At 46.2% G+C, this 24511-nt stretch overlaps 2 non-coding genes across 2 annotated transcripts; both read right to left on the bottom strand.

The window, feature by feature from the left end:
- Nucleotides 1–7230: 7230 nt before the first annotated feature.
- On the bottom strand, nt 7231–7302 carry TRNAH-GUG (transfer RNA histidin (anticodon GUG)). The gene has a single exon. It is a non-coding gene; the product is annotated as a tRNA-His (tRNA).
- A 17097-nt stretch (nt 7303–24399) lies between these two features.
- Nucleotides 24400–24471, bottom strand: TRNAH-GUG (transfer RNA histidin (anticodon GUG)). The gene has a single exon. It is a non-coding gene; the product is annotated as a tRNA-His (tRNA).
- Between the last annotated feature and the right edge of the window lie 40 nt (nt 24472–24511).

Genomic DNA, 24511 nt, shown 5'->3' with positions numbered 1-24511 from the left:
AATGTCACCACATAATGCGCTCTTAATTATATTTGGTTGAAATACATTACAGTCACCCGATGAAAAAGTGTGCAAAGAGCATTAAAGAAACAAAAGGTTCATAACAGCAACAGGACATATCGAATTGTTTCAGTCCTCCACAGAGATTGCCAATGTATTAATGGAAATTCTAAAATATCTGCCCAACTGCCGTGACATTGCCTCACCGCAATGCCGTGACTCGGAATCGAACCGAGGTTGCTGCGGCCACAACGCAGAGTACTAACCACTATATGATCACTGCGAGCTACTTGGGCTGCTACAATGTGACGTTCCACCTCTGTCATAAGCTTTACTCCATCTGTGATGTCATGACTCATGTTTGAATTAAAGGTTGGTTGTGATGTTATCCATGAGAATAAGTGGACACCTGATCCCCAGTCACTTATTTAAGATCTCAATAATCAAGTCAGAATCCAAATGAAAGTCATCAAAGTGGAGCCAATTAGAAATAATATAGTTACACAAACCTGGCAATGGTGCGGCAGCCAGGGCCGATAATGGCCCGCCAGCCTGAGAGCAGGAAAGTGTGAGAGCAGTGATGGTCTTGTGAGAGTTTACAGCTGTTATTGACCCTGTCCCCTTTCATTGCAGAGTTTTCTCCCTATAAGAAGTGCAGAGGCTCCCTCCGGGGTGCTAATAGTACATTTATTTTTTTGCGCAGGAGAAGTGCTCTTCACCAATTGCACGTGCCAAATCACCCGAAGGCCACCACCATAAAATTCAGGCATTCATGTTCATTAGTCCTCCATGTTATGTCCTTATAAAGGGATGCATGTTCATGATGACTCCATGTCACATCTGCATACAAGGATGCATGTTCATGCCGCCTCGTTCTCTTGGCTTCATACAGGGATTTTATCTCCTCCCTGTCTCACCCTCATGCAGGGATGCATGACCAATGCTCCTTCCCTTCTCGCCCGCATACATGGATGCACGTTCATGTCTCCTCGTTCTCTCGGCTTCATACAGGGATTTTATCTCCTCCCTGTCTCACCCTCAGGAAGGGATGCATGACCAATGCTCCTTCCCGTCTCGCCCGCATACATGGATGCACGTTCACGTATCCTCCTTCTCTCGGCTTCATACGGGGATCATATCTCCTCCCTGTCTCACCCTCATGCAGGGATGCATGACCAATGCTCCTTCCTGTCTCGCCTGCATACATGGATGCACGTTCACGCCTCCTCCTTCTCTCGGCTTCATACGGGGATCATATCTCCTCCCTGTCTCACCCTCATGCAGGGATGCATGACCAATGCTCCTTCCTGTCTCGCCCGCATACATGGATGCATGTTCACGCCTCCTCCTTCTCTCGGCTTCATACGGGGATCATATCTCCTCCCTGTCTCACCCTCATGCAGGGATGCATGACCAATGCTCCTTCCCATCTCGCCTGCATACATGGATGCACGTTCACGCCTCCTCCTTCTCTCGGCTTCATACGCGGATCATATCTCCTCAATGTCTCACCCTCACTTCCAACAAGTGTAACTTCTTGTTCTCTTTGACGTCTGGGGCATGGGTGGCTACTGCACAGCTCTAGATGTCGCCCACCTGCAAGGTGCTATGGAAAGCACTTTTCCACATTGGACGTGCTATATTAACCCCCTCTCCCCAAATACAATAAAAATAAAGAAATATATGTGCTTCCATAATGTCTACCTTCTAATGTTTCATATGTGTAAGCACATTGTCCTCCTCCTGACCACATTCTAAAACTATGTGCAAATTGTTCCTTCCATAAACTGTCACTTCCTTGGCCCTTTATTTATAATGACTGTTATACTCTCTCTCTTTCCGCCACAGTATAAAAAAGCCTAGCACACCTCCTGATTGGACTAAGAAATTCCTGTCATTTAGTTGGAAATAATTTTCCCATTATCCCCAAAAACTCCTCACTGTGTCTAAGAACGCTTTTTTTCACAGGACAATACAGATCAGATTGACTTGAAAGGTCCTTTCACGCGACTACAGAATGCCTCTCATTCCACTAAAAGATACGCCAGTGCCTACAATAGCCCAGGACTAGACTATGAGTCCCAATGTAGAAAGACCACAAGTCCACAGATATGCCTGTTTATTTAAACATCTGTATTATCATCAGCGTGTGACTGTAAAGGCGGGACCTCGCGCTCTCTGTAACGCGCTCCATTGGCAACATCAGTTAAATGTCGTTGGTTCAATCCCTCGCGGATGTTGTTTTTATTCCCATTTGTAACTGGGAAATACTGTCGCTGCAATGCATATGTCTTAATCAAGCTAGTGGTTATTGACGTAAATGGCAGTGTTATAATGTTTCATGTACTGCAAATGTCACCACATAATGCGCTCTTAATTAGATTTGGTTGAAATACATTACAGTCACCCGATGAAAAAGTGTGCAAAGAGCATTAAAGAAACAAAAGGTTCATAACAGTAACAGGACATATCGAATTGTTTCAGTCCTCCACAGAGATTGCCAATGTATTAATGGAAATTCTAAAATATCTGCCCAACTGCCGTGACATTGCCTCACCGCAATGCCGTGACTCGGATTCCAACCGAGGTTGCTGCGGCCACAACGCAGAGTACTAACCACTATACGATCACGGCGAGCTACTTGGGCTGCTACCATGTGACTTTCCACCTCTATCATAAGCTGTACTCCATCTGTGATGTCATGACTCATGTTTGAATTAAAGGTTGGTTGTGATGTTATCCATGAGAATAAGTGGACACCTGATCCCCAGTCACTTATTTAAGATCTCAATAATCAAGTCAGAATCCAAATGAAAGTCATCAAAGTGGAGCCAATTAGAAATAATATAGTTACACAAACCTGGCAATGGTGCGGCAGCCAGGGCCGATAATGGCCCGCCAGCCTGAGAGCAGGAAAGTGTGAGAGCAGTGATGGTCTTGTGAGAGTTTACAGCTGTTATTGACCCTGTCCCCTTCCATTGCAGAGTTTTCTCCCTATAGGAAGTGCAGAGGCTCCCTCCGGGGTGCTAATAGTACATTTATTTTTTTGCGCAGGAGAAGTGCTCTTCACCAATTGCACGTGCCAAATCACCCGAAGGCCACCACCATAAAATTCAGGCATTCATGTTCATGCGTCCTCCATGTTATGTCCTTATAAAGGGATGCATGTTCATGATGACTCCATGTCACACCTGCATACAAGGATGCATGTTCATGCCGCCTCGTTCTCTTGGCTTCATACAGGGATTTTATCTCCTCCCTGTCTCACCCTCATGCAGGGATGCATGACCAATGCTCCTTCCCTTCTCGCCCGCATACATGGATGCACGTTCATGTCTCCTCGTTCTCTCGGCTTCATTCGGGGATTTTATCTCCTCCCTGTCTCACCCTCAGGAAGGGATGCATGACCAATGCTCCTTCCCGTCTCGCCCTAATACATGGATGCACGTTCACGCCTCCTCCTTCTCTCGGCTTCATAGGGGGATCATATCTCCTCCCTGTCTCACCCTCATGCAGGGATGCATGACCAATGCTCCTTCCTGTCTCGCCCGCATACATGGATGCACGTTCACGCCTCCTCCTTCTCTCGGCTTCATACGGGGATCATATCTCCTCCCTGTCTCACCCTCATGCAGGGATGCATGACCAATGCTCCTTCCCTTCTCGCCTGCATACATGGATGCACGTTCACGCCTCCTCCTTCTCTCGGCTTCATACGGGGATCATATCTCCTCCCTGTCTCACCCTCATGCAGGGATGCATGACCAATGCTCCTTCCTGTCTCGCCCGCATACATGGATGCATGTTCACGCCTCCGCCTTCTCTCGGCTTCATACGGGGATCATATCTCCTCCCTGTCTCACCCTCATGCAGGGATGCATGACCAATGCTCCTTCCCTTCTCGCCTGCATATATGGATGCACGTTCACGCCTCCTCCTTCTCTCGGCTTCATACGGGGATCATATCTCCTCAATGTCTCACCCTCACTTCCAACATGTGTAACTTCTTGTTCTCTTTGACGTCTGGGGCATGGGTGGCTACTGCACAGCTCTAGATGTCGCCCACCTGCAAGGTGCTATGGAAAGCACTTTTCCACATTGGACGTGCTATATTAACCCCCTCTCCCCAAATACAATCAAAATAAAGAAATATATGTGCTTCCATAATGTCTACCTTCTAATGTTTCATATGTGTAAGCACATTGTCCTCCTCCTGACCACATTCTAAAACTATGTGCAAATTGTTCCTTCCATAAACTGTCACTTCCTTGGCCCTTTATTTATAATAACTGTTATACTCTCTCTCTTTCCGCCACAGTATAAAAAAGCCTAGCACACCTCATGATTGGACTAAGAAATTCCTGTCATTTAGTTGGAAATGATTTTCCCATTATCCCCAAAAACTCCTCACTGTGTCTAAGAACGCTTTTTTTCACAGGACAATACAGATCAGATTGACTTGAAAGGTCCTTTCACGCGACTACAGAATGCCTCTCATTCCACTAAAAGATACGCCAGTGCCTACAATAGCCTAGGACTAGACTATGAGTCCCAATGTAGAAAGACCACAAGTCCACAGATATGCCTGTTTATTTAAACATCTGTATTATCATCAGCGTGTGACTGTAAAGGCGGGACCTCGCGCTCTCTGTAACGCGCTCCATTGGCAACATCAGTTAAATGTCGTTGGTTCAATCCCTCGCGGATGTTGTTTTTATTCCCATTTGTAACTGGGAAATACTGTCGCTGCAATACATATGTCTTAATCAAGCTAGTGGTTATTGACGTAAATGGCAGTGTTATAATGTTTCATGTACTGCAAATGTCACCACATAATGCGCTCTTAATTAGATTTGGTTGAAATACATTACAGTCACCCGATGAAAAAGTGTGCAAAGAGCATTAAAGAAACAAAAGGTTCATAACAGCAACAGGACATATCGAATTGTTTCAGTCCTCCACAGAGATTGCCAATGTATTAATGGAAATTCTAAAATATCTGCCCAACTGCCGTGACATTGCCTCACCGCAATGCCGTGACTCGGATTCGAACTACTATACGATCACAGCGAGCTACTTGGGCTGTTACAATGTGACGTTCCACCTCTATCATAAGCTGAACTCCATCTGTGATGTCATGACTCATGTTTGAATTAAAGGTTGGTTGTGATGTTATCCATGAGAATAAGTGGACACCTGATCCCCAGTCACTTATTTAAGATCTCAATAATCAAGTCAGAATCCAAATGAAAGTCATCAAAGTGGAGCCAATTAGAAATAATATAGTTACACAAACCTGGCAATGGTGCGGCAGCCAGGGCCGATAATGGCCCGCCAGCCTGAGAGCAGGAAAGTGTGAGAGCAGTGATGGTCTTGTGAGAGTTTACAGCTGTTATTGACCCTGTCCCCTTTCATTGCAGAGTTTTCTCCCTATAAGAAGTGCAGAGGCTCCCTCCGGGGTGCTAATAGTACATTTATTTTTTTGCGCTGGAGAAGTGCTCTTCACCAATTGCACGTGCCAAATCACCCGAAGGCCACCACCATAAAATTCAGGCATTCATGTTCATGCGTCCTCCATGTTATGTCCTTATAAAGGGATGCATGTTCATGATGACTCCATGTCACATCTGCATACAAGGATGCATGTTCATGCCGCCTCGTTCTCTTGGCTTCATACAGGGATTTTATCTCCTCCCTGTCTCACCCTCATGCAGGGATGCATGACCAATGCTCCTTCCCTTCTCGCCCGCATACATGGATGCACGTTCATGTCTCCTCGTTCTCTCGGCTTCATACAGGGATTTTATCTCCTCCCTGTCTCACCCTCAGGAAGGGATGCATGACCAATGCTCCTTCCCGTCTCGCCCGCATACATGGATGCACGTTCACGCCTCCTCCTTCTCTCGGCTTCATACGGGGATCATATCTCCTCCCTGTCTCACCCTCATGCAGGGATGCATGACCAATGCTCCTTCCTGTCTCGCCCGCATACATGGATGCATGTTCACGCCTCCTCCTTCTCTCGGCTTCATACGGGGATCATATCTCCTCCCTGTCTCACCCTCATGCAGGGATGCATGACCAATGCTCCTTCCCATCTCGCCTGCATACATGGATGCACGTTCACGCCTCCTCCTTCTCTCGGCTTCATACGCGGATCATATCTCCTCAATGTCTCACCCTCACTTCCAACAAGTGTAACTTCTTGTTCTCTTTGACGTCTGGGGCATGGGTGGCTACTGCACAGCTCTAGATGTCGCCCACCTGCAAGGTGCTATGGAAAGCACTTTTCCACATTGGACGTGCTATATTAACCCCCTCTCCCCAAATACAATAAAAATAAAGAAATATATGTGCTTCCATAATGTCTACCTTCTAATGTTTCATATGTGTAAGCACATTGTCCTCCTCCTGACCACATTCTAAAACGATGTGCAAATTGTTCCTTCCATAAACTGTCACTTCCTTGGCCCTTTATTTATAATGACTGTTATACTCTCTCTCTTTCCGCCACAGTATAAAAAAGCCTAGCACACCTCCTGATTGGACTAAGAAATTCCTGTCATTTAGTTGGAAATGATTTTCCCATTATCCCCAAAAACTCCTCACTGTGTCTAAGAACGCTTTTTTTCACAGGACAATACAGATCAGATTGACTTGAAAGGTCCTTTCACGCGACTACAGAATGCCTCTCATTCCACTAAAAGATACGCCAGTGCCTACAATAGCCTAGGACTAGACTATGAGTCCCAATGTAGAAAGACCACAAGTCCACAGATATGCCTGTTTATTTAAACATCTGTATTATCATCAGCGTGTGACTGTAAAGGCGGGACCTCGCGCTCTCTGTAACGCGCTCCATTGGCAACATCAGTTAAATGTCGTTGGTTCAATCCCTCGCGGATGTTGTTTTTATTCCCATTTGTAACTGGGAAATACTGTCGCTGCAATACATATGTCTTAATCAAGCTAGTGGTTATTGACGTAAATGGCAGTGTTATAATGTTTCATGTACTGCAAATGTCACCACATAATGCGCTCTTAATTAGATTTGGTTGAAATACATTACAGTCACCCGATGAAAAAGTGTGCAAAGAGCATTAAAGAAACAAAAGGTTCATAACAGTAACAGGACATATCGAATTGTTTCAGTCCTCCACAGAGATTGCCAATGTATTAATGGAAATTCTAAAATATCTGCCCAACTGCTGTGACATTGCCTCACCGCAATGCCGTGACTCGGATTCGAACCGAGGTTGCTGCGGCCACAACGCAGAGTACTAACCACTATACGATCACAGCGAGCTACTTGGGCTGCTACCATGTGACTTTCCACCTCTATCATAAGCTGTACTCCATCTGTGATGTCATGACTCATGTTTGAATTAAAGGTTGGTTGTGATGTTATCCATGAGAATAAGTGGACACCTGATCCCCAGTCACTTATTTAAGATCTCAATAATCAAGTCAGAATCCAAATGAAAGTCATCAAAGTGGAGCCAATTAGAAATAATATAGTTACACAAACCTGGCAATGGTGCGGCAGCCAGGGCCGATAATGGCCCGCCAGCCTGAGAGCAGGAAAGTGTGAGAGCAGTGATGGTCTTGTGAGAGTTTACAGCTGTTATTGACCCTGTCCCCTTCCATTGCAGAGTTTTCTCCCTATAAGAAGTGCAGAGGCTCCCTCCGGGGTGCTAATAGTACATTTATTTTTTTGCGCAGGAGAAGTGCTCTTCACCAATTGCACGTGCCAAATCACCCGAAGGCCACCACCAAAAAATTCAGGCATTCATGTTCATGCGTCCTCCATGTTATGTCCTTATAAAGGGATGCATGTTCATGATGACTCCATGTCACACCTGCATACAAGGATGCATGTTCATGCCGCCTCGTTCTCTTGGCTTCATACAGGGATTTTATCTACTCCCTGTCTCACCCTCATGCAGGGATGCATGACCAATGCTCCTTCCCTTCTCGCCCGCATACATGGATGCACGTTCATGTCTCCTCGTTCTCTCGGCTTCATACAGGGATTTTATCTCCTCCCTGTCTCACCCTCAGGAAGGGATGCATGACCAATGCTCCTTCCCGTCTCGCCTGCATACATGGATGCACGTTCACGCCTCCTCCTTCTCTTGGCTTCATACGGGGATCATATCTCCTCCCTGTCTCACCCTCATGCAGGGATGCATGACCAATGCTCCTTCCTGTCTCGCCCGCATACATGGATGCACGTTCACGCCTCCTCCTTCTCTCGGCTTCATACGGGGATCATATCTCCTCCCTGTCTCACCCTTATGCAGGGATGCATGACCAATGCTCCTTCCCTTCTCGCCTGCATACATGGATGCACGTTCACGCCTCCTCCTTCTCTCGGCTTCATACGGGGATCATATCTCCTCCCTGTCTCACCCTCATGCAGGGATGCATGACCAATGCTCCTTCCTGTCTCGCCCGCATACATGGATGCACGTTCACGCCTCCTCCTTCTCTCGGCTTCATACGGGGATCATATCTCCTCCCTGTCTCACCCTCATGCAGGGATGCATGACCAATGCTCCTTCCCTTCTCGCCTGCATACATGGATGCACGTTCACGCCTCCTCCTTCTCTCGGCTTCATACGGGGATCATATCTCCTCAATGTCTCACCCTCACTTCCAACATGTGTAACTTCTTGTTCTCTTTGACGTCTGGGGCATGGGTGGCTACTGCACAGCTCTAGATGTCGCCCACCTGCAAGGTGCTATGGAAAGCACTTTTCCACATTGGACGTGCTATATTAACCCCCTCTCCCCAAATACAATAAAAATAAAGAAATATATGTGCTTCCATAATGTCTACCTTCTAATGTTTCATATGTGTAAGCACATTGTCCTCCTCCTGACCACATTCTAAAACTATGTGCAAATTGTTCCTTCCATAAACTGTCACTTCCTTGGCCCTTTATTTATAATGACTGTTATACTGTCTCTCTTTCCGCCACAGTATAAAAAAGCCTAGCACACCTCATGATTGGACTAAGAAATTCCTGTCATTTAGTTGGAAATGATTTTCCCATTATCCCCAAAAACTCCTCACTGTGTCTAAGAACGCTTTTTTTCACAGGACAATACAGATCAGATTGACTTGAAAGGTCCTTTCACGCGACTACAGAATGCCTCTCATTCCACTAAAAGATACGCCAGTGCCTACAATAGCCTAGGACTAGACTATGAGTCCCAATGTAGAAAGACCACAAGTCCACAGATATGCCTGTTTATTTAAACATCTGTATTATCATCAGCGTGTGACTGTAAAGGCGGGACCTCGCGCTCTCTGTAACGCGCTCCATTGGCAACATCAGTTAAATGTCGTTGGTTCAATCCCTCGCGGATGTTGTTTTTATTCCCGTTTGTAACTGGGAAATACTGTCGCTGCAATACATATGTCTTAATCAAGCTAGTGGTTATTGACGTAAATGGCAGTGTTATAATGTTTCATGTACTGCAAATGTCACCACATAATGCGCTCTTAATTAGATTTGGTTGAAATACATTACAGTCACCCGATGAAAAAGTGTGCAAAGAGCATTAAAGAAACAAAAGGTTCATAACAGTAACAGGACATATCGAATTGTTTCAGTCCTCCACAGAGATTGCCAATGTATTAATGGAAATTCTAAAATATCTGCCCAACTGCCGTGACATTGCCTCACCGCAATGCAGTGACTCGGAATCGAACCGAGGTTGCTGCGGCCACAACGCAGAGTACTAACCACTATACGATCACGGCGAGCTACTTGGGCTGCTACAATGTGACGTTCCACCTCTATCATAAGCTGTACTCCATCTGTGATGTCATGACTCATGTTTGAATTAAAGGTTGGTTGTGATGTTATCCATGAGAATAAGTGGACACCTGATCCCCAGTCACTTATTTAAGATCTCAATAATCAAGTCAGAATCCAAATGAAAGTCATCAAAGTGGAGCCAATTAGAAATAATATAGTTACACAAACCTGGCAATGGTGCGGCAGCCAGGGCCGATAATGGCCCGCCAGCCTGAGAGCAGGAAAGTGTGAGAGCAGTGATGGTCTTGTGAGAGTTTACAGCTGTTATTGACCCTGTCCCCTTCCATTGCAGAGTTTTCTCCCTATAAGAAGTGCAGAGGCTCCCTCCGGGGTGCTAATAGTACATTTATTTTTTTGCGCAGGAGAAGTGCTCTTCACCAATTGCACGTGCCAAATCACCCGAAGGCCACCACCATAAAATTCAGGCATTCATGTTCATGCGTCCTCCATGTTATGTCCTTATAAAGGGATGCATGTTCATGATGACTCCATGTCACACCTGCATACAAGGATGCATGTTCATGCCGCCTCGTTCTCTTGGCTTCATACAGGGATTTTATCTCCTCCCTGTCTCACCCTCATGCAGGGATGCATGACCAATGCTCCTTCCCTTCTCGCCCGCATACATGGATGCACGTTCATGTCTCCTCGTTCTCTCGGCTTCATACGGGGATTTTATCTCCTCCCTGTCTCACCCTCAGGAAGGGATGCATGACCAATGCTCCTTCCCGTCTCGCCCGCATACATGGATGCACGTTCACGCCTCCTCCTTCTCTCGGCTTCATACGGGGATCATATCTCCTCCCTGTCTCACCCTCATGCAGGGATGCATGACCAATGCTCCTTCCTGTCTCGCCTGCATACATGGATGCACGTTCACGCCTCCTCCTTCTCTCGGCTTCATACGGGGATCATATCTCCTCCCTGTCTCACCCTCATGCAGGGATGCATGACCAATGCTCCTTCCCTTCTCGCCTGCATACATGGATGCACGTTCACGCCTCCTCCTTCTCTCGGCTTCATACAGGGATCATATCTCCTCCCTGTCTCACCCTCATGCAGGGATGCATGACCAATGCTCCTTCCTGTCTCGCCTGCATACATGGATGCATGTTCACGTCTCCTCCTTCTCTCGGCTTCATACGGGGATCATATCTCCTCCCTGTCTCACCCTCATGCAGGGATGCATGACCAATGCTCCTTCCCTTCTCGCCTGCATACATGGATGCACGTTCACGCCTCCTCCTTCTCTCGGCTTCATACGGGGATCATATCTCCTCAATGTCTCACCCTCACTTCCAACATGTGTAACTTCTTGTTCTCTTTGACGTCTGGGGCATGGGTGGCTACTGCACAGCTCTAGATGTCGCCCCCCTGCAAGGTGCTATGGAAAGCACTTTTCCACATTGGACGTGCTATATTAACCCCCTCTCCCCAAATACAATAAAAATAAAGAAATATATGTGCTTCCATAATGTCTACCTTCTAATGTTTCATATGTGTAAGCACATTGTCCTCCTCCTGACCACATTCTAAAACTATGTGCAAATTGTTCCTTCCATAAACTGTCACTTCCTTGGCCCTTTATTTATAATGACTGTTATACTCTCTCTCTTTCCGCCACAGTATAAAAAAGCCTAGCACACCTCATGATTGGACTAAGAAATTCCTGTCATTTAGTTGGAAATGATTTTCCCATTATCCCCAAAAACTCCTCACTGTGTCTAAGAACGCTTTTTTTCACAGGACAATACAGATCAGATTGACTTGAAAGGTCCTTTCACGCGACTACAGAATGCCTCTCATTCCACTAAAAGATACGCCAGTGCCTACAATAGCCTAGGACTAGACTATGAGTCCCAATGTAGAAAGACCACAAGTCCACAGATATGCCTGTTTATTTAAACATCTGTATTATCATCAGCGTGTGACTGTAAAGGCGGGACCTCGCGCTCTCTGTAACGCGCTCCATTGGCAACATCAGTTAAATGTCGTTGGTTCAATCCCTCGCGGATGTTGTTTTTATTCCCATTTGTAACTGGGAAATACTGTCGCTGCAATACATATGTCTTAATCAAGCTAGTGGTTATTGACGTAAATGGCAGTGTTATAATGTTTTATGTACTGCAAATGTCACCACATAATGCGCTCTTAATTAGATTTGGTTGAAATACATTACAGTCACCCGATGTAAAAGTGTGCAAAGAGCATTAAAGAAACAAAAGGTTCATAACAGTAACAGGACATATCGAATTGTTTCAGTCCTCCACAGAGATTGCCAATGTGTTAATGGAAATTCTAAAATATCTGCCCAACTGCCGTGACATTGCCTCACTGCAATGCCGTGACTCGGATTCGAACCGAGGTTGCTGCGGTCACAACGCAGAGTGCTAACCACTATACGATCACTGTGAGCTACTTGGGCTGCTACAATGTGACGTTCCACCACTTTCATAAGCTGTACTCCATCTGTGATGTCATGACTCATGTTTGAATTAAAGGTTGGTTGTGATGTTATCCATGAGAATAAGTGGACACCTGATCCCCAGTCACTTATTAAAGATCTCAATAATCAAGTCAGAATCCAAATGAAAGTCATCAAAGTGGAGCCAATTAGAAATAATATAGTTACACAAACCTGGCAATGGTGCGGCAGCCAGGGCCGATAATGGCCCGCCAGCCTGAGAGCAGGAAAGTGTGAGAGCAGTGATGGTCTTGTGAGAGTTTACAGCTGTTATTGACCCTGTCCCCTTCCATTGCAGAGTTTTCTCCCTATAAGAAGTGCAGAGGCTCCCTCCGGGGTGCTAATAGTACATTTATTTTTTTGCGCAGGAGAAGTGCTGTTCACCAATTGCACGTGCCAAATCACCCGAAGGCCACCACCATAAAATTCAGGCATTCATGTTCATGCGTCCTCCATGTTATGTCCTTATAAAGGGATGCATGTACATGATGACTCCATGTCACACATGCATACAAGGATGCATGTTCATGCCGCCTCGTTCTCTTGGCTTCATACAGGGATTTTATCTCCTCCCTGTCTCACCCTCATGCAGGGATGCATGACCAATGCTCCTTCCCTTCTCGCCCGCATACATGGATGCACGTTCATGTCTCCTCGTTCTCTCGGCTTCATACGGGGATTTTATCTCCTCCCTGTCTCACCCTCAGGAAGGGATGCATGACCAATGCTCCTTCCCGTCTCGCCCGCATACATGGATGCACGTTCACGCCTCCTCCTTCTCTCGGCTTCATACGGGGATCATATCTCCTCCCTGTCTCACCCTCATGCAGGGATGCATGACCAATGCTCCTTCCTGTCTCGCCCGCATACATGGATGCACGTTCACGCCTCCTCCTTCTCTCAGCTTCATACAGGGATCATATCTCCTCCCTGTCTCACCCTCATGCAGGGATGCATGACCAATGCTCCTTCCCTTCTCGCCTGCATACATGGATGCACGTTCACGCCTCCTCCTTCTCTCGGCTTCATACGGGGATCATATCTCCTCCCTGTCTCACCCTCATGCAGGGATGCATGACCAATGCTCCTTCCTGTCTCGCCCGCATACATGGATGCATGTTCACGCCTCCTCCTTCTCTCGGCTTCATACGGGGATCATATCTCCTCCGTGTCTCACCCTCATGCAGGGATGCATGACCAATGCTCCTTCCCTTCTCGCCTGCATACATGGATGCACGTTCACGCCTCCTCCTTCTCTCGGCTTCATACGGGGATCATATCTCCTCAATGTCTCACCCTCACTTCCAACATGTGTAACTTCTTGTTCTCTTTGACGTCTGGGGCATGGGTGGCTACTGCACAGCTCTAGATGTCGCCCACCCTCAAGGTGCTATGGAAAGCACTTTTCCACATTGGACGTGCTATATTAACCCCCTCTCCCCAAATACAATAAAAATAAAGAAATATATGTGCTTCCATAATGTCTACCTTCTAATGTTTCATATGTGTAAGCACATTGTCCTCCTCCTGACCACATTCTAAAACTATGTGCAAATTGTTCCTTCCATAAACTGTCACTTCCTTGGCCCTTTATTTATAATGACTGTTATACTGTCTCTCTTTCCGCCACAGTATAAAAAAGCCTAGCACACCTCATGATTGGACTAAGAAATTCCTGTCATTTAGTTGGAAATGATTTTCCCATTAGCCCCAAAAACTCCTCACTGTGTCTAAGAACGCTTTTTTTCACAGGACAATACAGATCAGATTGACTTGAAAGGTCCTTTCACGCGACTACAGAATGCCTCTCATTCCACTAAAAGGTACGCCAGTGCCTACAATAGCCTAGGACTAGACTATGAGTCCCAATGTAGAAAGACCACAAGTCCACAGATATGCCTGTTTATTTAAACATCTGTATTATCATCAGCGTGTGACTGTAAAGGCGGGACCTCGCGCTCTCTGTAACGCGCTCCATTGGCAACATCAGTTAAATGTCGTTGGTTCAATCCCTCGCGGATGTTGTTTTTATTCCCATTTGTAACTGGGAAATACTGTCGCTGCAATACATATGTCTTAATCAAGTTAGTGGTTATTGACGTAAATGGCAGTGTTATAATGTTTCATGTACTGCAAATGTAACCACATAATGCGCTCTTAATTAGATTTGGTTGAAATACATTACAGTCACCCGATGAAAAAGTGTGCAAAGAGCATTAAAGAAACAAAAGGTTCATAACAGTAACAGGACATATCGAATTGTTTCAGTCCTCCACGGAGATTGCCAATGTATTAATGGAAATTCTAAAATATCTGCCCAACTGCTGTGACATTGCCTCACCGCAATGCCGTGACTCGGAATCGAACCGAGGTTGCTGCGGCCACAACGCAGAGTATTAACCAATATACGATCACGGCGAGGTACTTGGGCTGCTACAATGTGACGTTCCACCTCTATAATAAGCTGTACTCCATCTGTGATGTCATGACTCATGTTTGAATTAAAGGTTGGTTGTGATGTTATCCATGAGAATAAGTGGACACCTGATCCCCAGTCACTTATTAAAGATCTCAATAATCAAGTCAGAATCCAAATGAAAGTCATCAAAGTGGAGCCAATTAGAAATAATATAGTTACACAAACCTGGCAATGGTGCGGCAGCCAGGGCCGATAATGGCCCGCCAGCCTGAGAGCAGGAAAGTGTGAGAGCAGTGATGGTCTTGTGAGAGTTTACAGCTCTTATTGACCCTGTCCCCTTCCATTGCAGAGTTTTCTCCCTATAAGAAGTGCAGAGGCTCCCTCCGGGGTGCTAATAGTACATTTATTTTTTTGCGCAGGAGAAGTGCTCTTCACCAATTGCACGTGCCAAATCACCCGAAGGCCACCACCATAAAATTCAGGCATTCATGTTCATGCGTCCTCCATGTTATGTCCTTATAAAGGGATGCATGTTCATGATGACTCCATGTCACACCTGCATACAAGGATGCATGTTCATGCCGCCTCGTTCTCTTGGCTTCATACAGGGATTTTATCTCCTCCCTGTCTCACCCTCATGCAGGGATGCATGACCAATGCTCCTTCCCTTCTCGCCCGCATACATGGATGCACGTTCATGTCTCCTCGTTCTCTCGGCTTCATACGGGGATTTTATCTCCTCCCTGTCTCACCCTCAGGAAGGGATGCATGACCAATGCTCCTTCCCGTCTCGCCCGCATACATGGATGCACATTCACGCCTCCTCCTTCTCTCGGCTTCATACGGGGATCATATCTCCTCCCTGTCTCACCCTCAGGCAGGGATGCATGACCAATGCTCCTTCCTGTCTCGCCTGCATACATGGATGCACGTTCACGCCTCCTCCTTCTCTCGGCTTCATACGGGGATCATATCTCCTCCCTGTCTCACCCTCATGCAGGGATGCATGACCAATGCTCCTTCCCTTCTCGCCTGCATACATGGATGCACGTTCACGCCTCCTCCTTCTCTCGGCTTCATACGGGGATCATATCTCCTCCCTGTCTCACCCTCATGCAAGGATGCATGACCAATGCTCCTTCCTGTCTCGCCCGCATACATGGATGCATGTTCTCGTCTCCTCCTTCTCTCGGCTTCATACGGGGATCATATCTCCTCCCTGTCTCACCCTCATGCAGGGATGCATGACCAATGCTCCTTCCCTTCTCGCCTGCATACATGGATGCACGTTCACGCCTCCTCCTTCTCTCGGCTTCATACGGGGATCATATCTCCTCAATGTCTCACCCTCACTTCCAACATGTGTAACTTCTTGTTCTCTTTGACGTCTGGGGCATGGGTGGCTACTGCACAGCTCTAGATGTCGCCCCCCTGCAAGGTGCTATGGAAAGCACTTTTCCACATTGGACGTGCTATATTAACCCCCTCTCCCCAAATACAATAAAAATAAAGAAATATATGTGCTTCCATAATGTCTACCTTCTAATGTTTCATATGTGTAAGCACATTGTCCTCCTCCTGACCACATTCTAAAACTATGTGCAAATTGTTCCTTCCATAAACTGTCACTTCCTTGGCCCTTTATTTATAATGACTGTTATACTCTCTCTCTTTCCGCCACAGTATAACAAAGCCTAGCACACCTCATGATTGGACTAAGAAATTCCTGTCATTTAGTTGGAAATGATTTTTCCATTATCCCCAAAAACTCCTCACTGTGTCTAAGAACGCTTTTTTTCACAGGACAATACAGATCAGATTGACTTGAAAGGTCCTTTCACGCGACTACAGAATGCCTCTCATTCCACTAAAAGATACGCCAGTGCCTACAATAGCCTAGGACTAGACTATGAGTCCCAATGTAGAAAGACCACAAGTCCACAGATATGCCTGTTTATTTAAACATCTGTATTATCATCAGCGTGTGACTGTAAAGGCGGGACCTCGCGCTCTCTGTAACGCGCTCCATTGGCAACATCAGTTAAATGTCGTTGGTTCAATCCCTCGCGGATGTTGTTTTTATTCCCATTTGTAACTGGGAAATACTGTCGCTTCAATACATATGTCTTAATCAAGCTAGTGGTTATTGACGTAAATGGCAGTGTTATAATGTTTAATGTACTGCAAATGTCACCACATAATGCGCTCTTAATTAGATTTGGTTGAAATACATTACAGTCACCCGATGAAAAAGTGTGCAAAGAGCATTAAAGAAACAAAAGGTTCATAACAGTAACAGGACATATCGAATTGTTTCAGTCCTCCACAGAGATTGCCAATGTGTTAATGGAAATTCTAAAATATCTGCCCAACTGCCGTGACATTGCCTCACTGCAATGCCGTGACTCGGATTCGAACCGAGGTTGCTGCGGTCACAACGCAGAGTGCTAACCACTATACGATCACTGTGAGCTACTTGGGCTGCTACAATGTGACGTTCCACCACTTTCATAAGCTGTACTCCATCTGTGATGTCATGACTCATGTTTGAATTAAAGGTTGGTTGTGATGTTATCCATGAGAATAAGTGGACACCTGATCCCCAGTCACTTATTTAAGATCTCAATAATCAAGTCAGAATCCAAATGAAAGTCATCAAAGTGGAGCCAATTAGAAATAATATAGTTACACAAACCTGGCAATGGTGCGGCAGCCAGGGCCGATAATGGCCCGCCAGCCTGAGAGCAGGAAAGTGTGAGAGCAGTGATGGTCTTGTGAGAGTTTACAGCTGTTATTGACCCTGTCCCCTTCCATTGCAGAGTTTTCTCCCTATAAGAAGTGCAGAGGCTCCCTCCGGGGTGCTAATAGTACATTTATTTTTTTGCGCAGGAGAAGTGCTGTTCACCAATTGCACGTGCCAAATCACCCGAAGGCCACCACCATAAAATTCAGGCATTCATGTTCATGCGTCCTCCATGTTATGTCCTTATAAAGGGATGCATGTACATGATGACTCCATGTCACACATGCATACAAGGATGCATGTTCATGCCGCCTCGTTCTCTTGGCTTCATACAGGGATTTTATCTCCTCCCTGTCTCACCCTCATGCAGGGATGCATGACCAATGCTCCTTCCCTTCTCGCCCGCATACATGGATGCACGTTCATGTCTCCTCGTTCTCTCGGCTTCATACGGGGATTTTATCTCCTCCCTGTCTCACCCTCAGGAAGGGATGCATGACCAATGCTCCTTCCCGTCTCGCCCGCATACATGGATGCACGTTCACGCCTCCTCCTTCTCTCGGCTTCATACGGGGATCATATCTCCTCCCTGTCTCACCCTCATGCAGGGATGCATGACCAATGCTCCTTCCTGTCTCGCCCGCATACATGGATGCACGTTCACGCCTCCTCCTTCTCTCAGCTTCATACAGGGATCATATCTCCTCCCTGTCTCACCCTCATGCAGGGATGCATGACCAATGCTCCTTCCCTTCTCGCCTGCATACATGGATGCACGTTCACGCCTCCTCCTTCTCTCGGCTTCATACGGGGATCATATCTCCTCCCTGTCTCACCCTCATGCAGGGATGCATGACCAATGCTCCTTCCTGTCTCGCCCGCATACATGGATGCATGTTCACGCCTCCTCCTTCTCTCGGCTTCATACGGGGATCATATCTCCTCCCTGTCTCACCCTCATGCAGGGATGCATGACCAATGCTCCTTCCCTTCTCGCCTGCATACATGGATGCACGTTCACGCCTCCTCCTTCTCTCGGCTTCATACGGGGATCATATCTCCTCAATGTCTCACCCTCACTTCCAACATGTGTAACTTCTTGTTCTCTTTGACGTCTGGGGCATGGGTGGCTACTGCACAGCTCTAGATGTCGCCCACCCTCAAGGTGCTATGGAAAGCACTTTTCCACATTGGACGTGCTATATTAACCCCCTCTCCCCAAATACAATAAAAATAAAGAAATATATGTGCTTCCATAATGTCTACCTTCTAATGTTTCATATGTGTAAGCACATTGTCCTCCTCCTGACCACATTCTAAAACTATGTGCAAATTGTTCCTTCCATAAACTGTCACTTCCTTGGCCCTTTATTTATAATGACTGTTATACTGTCTCTCTTTCCGCCACAGTATAAAAAAGCCTAGCACACCTCATGATTGGACTAAGAAATTCCTGTCATTTAGTTGGAAATGATTTTCCCATTATCCCCAAAAACTCCTCACTGTGTCTAAGAACGCTTTTTTTCACAGGACAATACAGATCAGATTGACTTGAAAGGTCCTTTCACGCGACTACAGAATGCCTCTCATTCCACTAAAAGATACGCCAGTGCCTACAATAGCCTAGAACTAGACTATGAGTCCCAATGTAGAAAGACCACAAGTCCACAGATATGCCTGTTTATTTAAACATCTGTATTATCATCAGCGTGTGACTGTAAAGGCGGGACATCGCGCTCTCTGTAACGCGCTCCATTGGCAACATCAGTTAAATGTCGTTGGTTCAATCCCTCGCGGATGTTGTTTTTATTCCCATTTGTAACTGGGAAATACTGTCGCTGCAATACATATGTCTTAATCAAGCTAGTGGTTATTGACGTAAATGGCAGTGTTATAATGTTTCATGTACTGCAAATGTCACCACATAATGCGCTCTTAATTAGATTTGGTTGAAATACATTACAGTCACCCGATGAAAAAGTGTGCAAAGAGCATTAAAGAAACAAAAGGTTCATAACAGTAACAGGACATATCGAATTGTTTCAGTCCTCCACAGAGATTGCCAATGCATTAATGGAAATTCTAAAATATCTGCCCAACTGCCGTGACATTACCTCACTGCAATGCCGTGACTCGGATTCGAACCGAGGTTGCTGCGGCCACAACGCAGAGTACTAACCACTATATGATCACAGCGAGCTACTTGGGCTGCTGCAATATGACGTTCCACCTCTATCATAAGCTGTACTCCATCTGTGATGTCATGACTCATGTTGAATTAAAGGTTGGTTGTGATGTTATCCATGAGAATAAGTGGACACCTGATCCCCAGTCACTTATTTAAGATCTCAATAATCAAGTCAGAATCCAAATGAAAGTCATCAAAGTGGAGCCAATTAGAAATAATATAGTTACACAAACCTGGCAATGGTGCGGCAGCCAGGGCCGATAATGGCCCGCCAGCCTGAGAGCAGGAAAGTGTGAGAGCAGTGATGGTCTTGTGAGAGTTTACAGCTGTTATTGACCCTGTCCCCTTCCATTGCAGAGTTTTCTCCCTATAAGAAGTGCAGAGGCTCCCTCCGGGGTGCTAATAGTACATTTATTTTTTTGCGCAGGAGAAGTGCTCTTCACCAATTGCACGTGCCAAATCACCCGAAGGCCACCACCATAAAATTCAGGCATTCATGTTCATGCGTCCTCCATGTTATGGCCTTATAAAGGGATGCATGTTCATGATGACTCCATGTCACACCTGCATACAAGGATGCATGTTCATGCCGCCTCGTTCTCTTGGCTTCATACAGGGATTTTATCTCCTCCCTGTCTCACCCTCATGCAGGGATGCATGACCAATGCTCCTTCCCTTCTCGCCCGCATACATGGATGCACGTTCATGTCTCCTCGTTCTCTCGGCTTCATACAGGGATTTTATCTCCTCCCTGTCTCACCCTCAGGAAGGGATGCATGACCAATGCTCCTTCCCGTCTCGCCCGCATACATGGATGCACGTTCACGCCTTCTCCTTTTCCCGGCTTCATACGGGGATCATATCTCCTCCCTGTCTCACCCTCATGCAGGGATGCATGACCAATGCTCCTTCCTGTCTCGCCCGCATACATGGATGCACGTTCACGCCTCCTCCTTCTCTCGGCTTCATACGGGGATCATATCTCCTCCCTGTCTCACCCTCATGCAGGGATGCATGACCAATGCTCCTTCCTGTCTCGCCCGCATACATGGATGCATGTTCACGCCTCCTCCTTCTCTCGGCTTCATACGGGGATCATATCTCCTCCCTGTCTCACCCTCATGCAGGGATGCATGACCAATGCTCCTTCCCTTCTTGCCTGCATACATGGATGCACGTTCACGCCTCCTCCTTCTCTCGGCTTCATACGGGGATCATATCTCCTCAATGTCTCACCCTCACTTCCAACATGTGTAACTTCTTGTTCTCTTTGACGTCTGGGGCATGGGTGGCTACTGCACAGCTCTAGATGTCGCCCACCTGCAAGGTGCTATGGAAAGCACTTTTCCACATTGGACGTGCTATATTAACCCCCTCTCCCCAAATACAATAAAAATAAAGAAATATATGTGCTTCCATAATGTCTACCTTCTAATGTTTCATATGTGTAAGCACATTGTCCTCCTCCTGACCACATTCTAAAACTATGTGCAAATTGTTCCTTCCATAAACTGTCACTTCCTTGGCCCTTTATTTATAATGACTGTTATACTCTCTCTCTTTCCGCCACAGTATAAAAAAGCCTAGCACACCTCATGATTGGACTAAGAAATTCCTGTCATTTAGTTGGAAATGATTTTCCCATTATCCCCAAAAACTCCTCACTGTGTCTAAGAACGCTCTTTTTCACAGGACAATACAGATCAGATTGACTTGAAAGGTCCTTTCACGCGACTACAGAATGCCTCTCATTCCACTAAAAGATACGCCAGTGCCTACAATAGCCTAGGACTAGACTATGAGTCCCAATGTAGAAAGACCACAAGTCCACAGATATGCCTGTTTATTTAAACATCTGTATTATCATCAGCGTGTGACTGTAAAGGCGGGACCTCGCGCTCTCTGTAACACGCTCCATTGGCAACATCAGTTAAATGTCGTTGGTTCAATCCCTCGCGGATGTTGTTTTTATTCCCATTTGTAACTGGGAAATACTGTCGCTGCAATACATATGTCTTAATCAAGCTAGTGGTTATTGACGTAAATGGCAGTGTTATAATGTTTCATGTAATGCAAATGTCACCACATAATGCACTCTTAATTAGATTTGGTTGAAATACATTACAGTCACCCGATGAAAAAGTGTGCAAAGAGCATTAAAGAAACAAAAGGTTCATAACAGTAACAGGACATATCGAATTGTTTCAGTCCTCCACAGAGATTGCCAATGTATTAATGGAAATTCTAAAATATCTGCCCAACTGCCGTGACATTGCCTCACCGCAATGCCGTGACTCGGATTCGAACCGAGGTTGCTGCGGCCACAACTCAGAGTACTAACCACTATACAATCACGGCGAGCTACTTGGGCTGCTACAATGTGACGTTCCACCTCTATCATAAGCTGTACTCCATCTGTGATGTCATGGCTCATGTTTGAATTAAAGGTTGGTTGTGATGTTATCCATGAGAATAAGTGGACACCTGATCCCCAGTCACTTATTTAAGATCTCAATAATCAAGTCAGAATCCAAATGAAAGTCATCAAAGTGGAGCCAATTAGAAATAATATAGTTACACAAACCTGGCAATGGTGCGGCAGCCAGGGCCGATAATGGCCCGCCAGCCTGAGAGCAGGAAAGTGTGAGAGCAGTGATGGTCTTGTGAGAGTTTACAGCTGTTATTGACCCTGTCCCCTTCCATTGCAGAGTTTTCTCCCTATAAGAAGTGCAGAGGCTCCCTCCGGGGTGCTAATAGTACATTTATTTTTTTGCGCAGGAGAAGTGCTCTTCACCAATTGCACGTGCCAAATCACCCGAAGGCCACCACCATAAAATTCAGGCATTCATGTTCATGCGTCCTCCATGTTATGTCCTTATAAAGGGATGCATGTTCATGATGACTCCATGTCACACCTGCATACAAGGATGCATGTTCATGCCGCCTCGTTCTCTTGGCTTCATACAGGGATTTTATCTCCTCCCTGTCTCACCCTCATGCAGGGATGCATGACCAATGCTCCTTCCCTTCTCGCCCGCATACATGGATGCACGTTCATGTCTCCTCGTTCTCTCGGCTTCATACGGGGATTTTATCTCCTCCCTGTCTCACCCTCAGGAAGGGATGCATGACCAATGCTCCTTCCCGTCTCGCCCGCATACATGGATGCACGTTCACGCCTCCTCCTTCTCTCGGCTTCATACGGGGATCATATCTCCTCCCTGTCTCACCCTCATGCAGGGATGCATGACCAATGCTCCTTCCTGTCTCGCCCGCATACATGGATGCACGTTCACGCCTCCTCCTTCTCTCGGCTTCATACGGGGATCATATCTCCTCCCTGTCTCACCCTCATGCAGGGATGCATGACCAATGCTCCTTCCCTTCTCGCCTGCATACATGGATGCACGTTCACGCCTCCTCCTTCTCTCGGCTTCATACGGGGATCATATCTCCTCCCTGTCTCACCCTCATGCAGGGATGCATGACCAATGCTCCTTCCTGTCTCGCCCGCATACATGGATGCATGTTCACGCCTCCTCCTTCTCTCGGCTTCATACGGGGATCATATCTCCTCCCTGTCTCACCCTCATGCAGGGATGCATGACCAATGCTCCTTCCCTTCTCGCCTGCATACATGGATGCACGTTCACGCCTCCTCCTTCTCTCGGCTTCATAGGGTATCATATCTCCTCAATGTCTCACCCTCACTTCCAACATGTGTAACTTCTTGTTCTCTTTGACGTCTGGGGCATGGGTGGCTACTGCACAGCTCTAGATGTCGCCCACCTGCAAGGTGCTATGGAAAGCACTTTTCCACATTGGACGTGCTATATTAACCCCCTCTCCCCAAATACAATAAAAATAAAGAAATATATGTGCTTCCATAATGTCTACCTTCTAATGTTTCATATGTGTAAGCACATTGTCCTCCTCCTGACCACATTCTAAAACTATGTGCAAATTGTTCCTTCCATAAACTGTCACTTCCTTGGCCCTTTATTTATAATGACTGTTATACTCTCTCTCTTTCCGCCACAGTATAAAAAAGCCTAGCACACCTCATGATTGGACTAAGAAATTCCTGTCATTTAGTTGGAAATGATTTTCCCATTATCCCCAAAAACTCCTCACTGTGTCTAAGAACGCTTTTTTTCACAGGACAATACAGATCAGATTGACTTGAAAGGTCCTTTCACGCGACTTCAGAATGCCTCTCATTCCACTAAAATATACGCCAGTGCCTACAATAGCCTAGGACTAGACTATGAGTCCCAATGTAGAAAGACCAAAAGTCCACAGATATGCCTGTTTATTTAAACATCTGTATTATCATCAGCGTGTGACTGTAAAGGCGGGACCTCGCGCTCTCTGTAACGCGCTCCATTGGCAACATCAGTTAAATGTCGTTGGTTCAATCCCTCGCGGATGTTGTTTTTATTCCCATTTGTAACTGGGAAATACTGTCGCTGCAATACATATGTCTTAATCAAGCTAGTGGTTATTGACGTAAATGGCAGTGTTATAATGTTTCATGTAATGCAAATGTCACCACATAATGCGCTCTTAATTAGATTTGGTTGAAATACATTACAGTCACCCGATGAAAAAGTGTGCAAAGAGCATTAAAGAAACAAAAGGTTCATAACAGTAACAGGACATATCGAATTGTTTCAGTCCTCCACAGAGATTGCCAATGTATTAATGGAAATTCTAAAATATCTGCCCAACTGCCGTGACATTGCCTCACCGGAATGCCGTGACTCGGATTCGAACCGAGGTTGCTGCGGCCACAACGCAGAGTACTAACCACTATACGATCACAGCGAGCTACTTGGGCTACTACGATGTGACGTTCCACCTCTGT

The sequence above is a fragment of the Ambystoma mexicanum genome (genome assembly GCF_040938575.1).
Source record: "Ambystoma mexicanum isolate Mex_15411 chromosome 12 unlocalized genomic scaffold, UKY_AmexF1_1 Mex_chr12_unloc.1, whole genome shotgun sequence".
Classification (NCBI taxonomy): Eukaryota; Metazoa; Chordata; class Amphibia; order Caudata; family Ambystomatidae; genus Ambystoma; species Ambystoma mexicanum.
The sequence above is the reverse complement of the archived record's forward strand: the minus strand, read 5'-3'. Positions and strand labels throughout refer to the sequence as shown.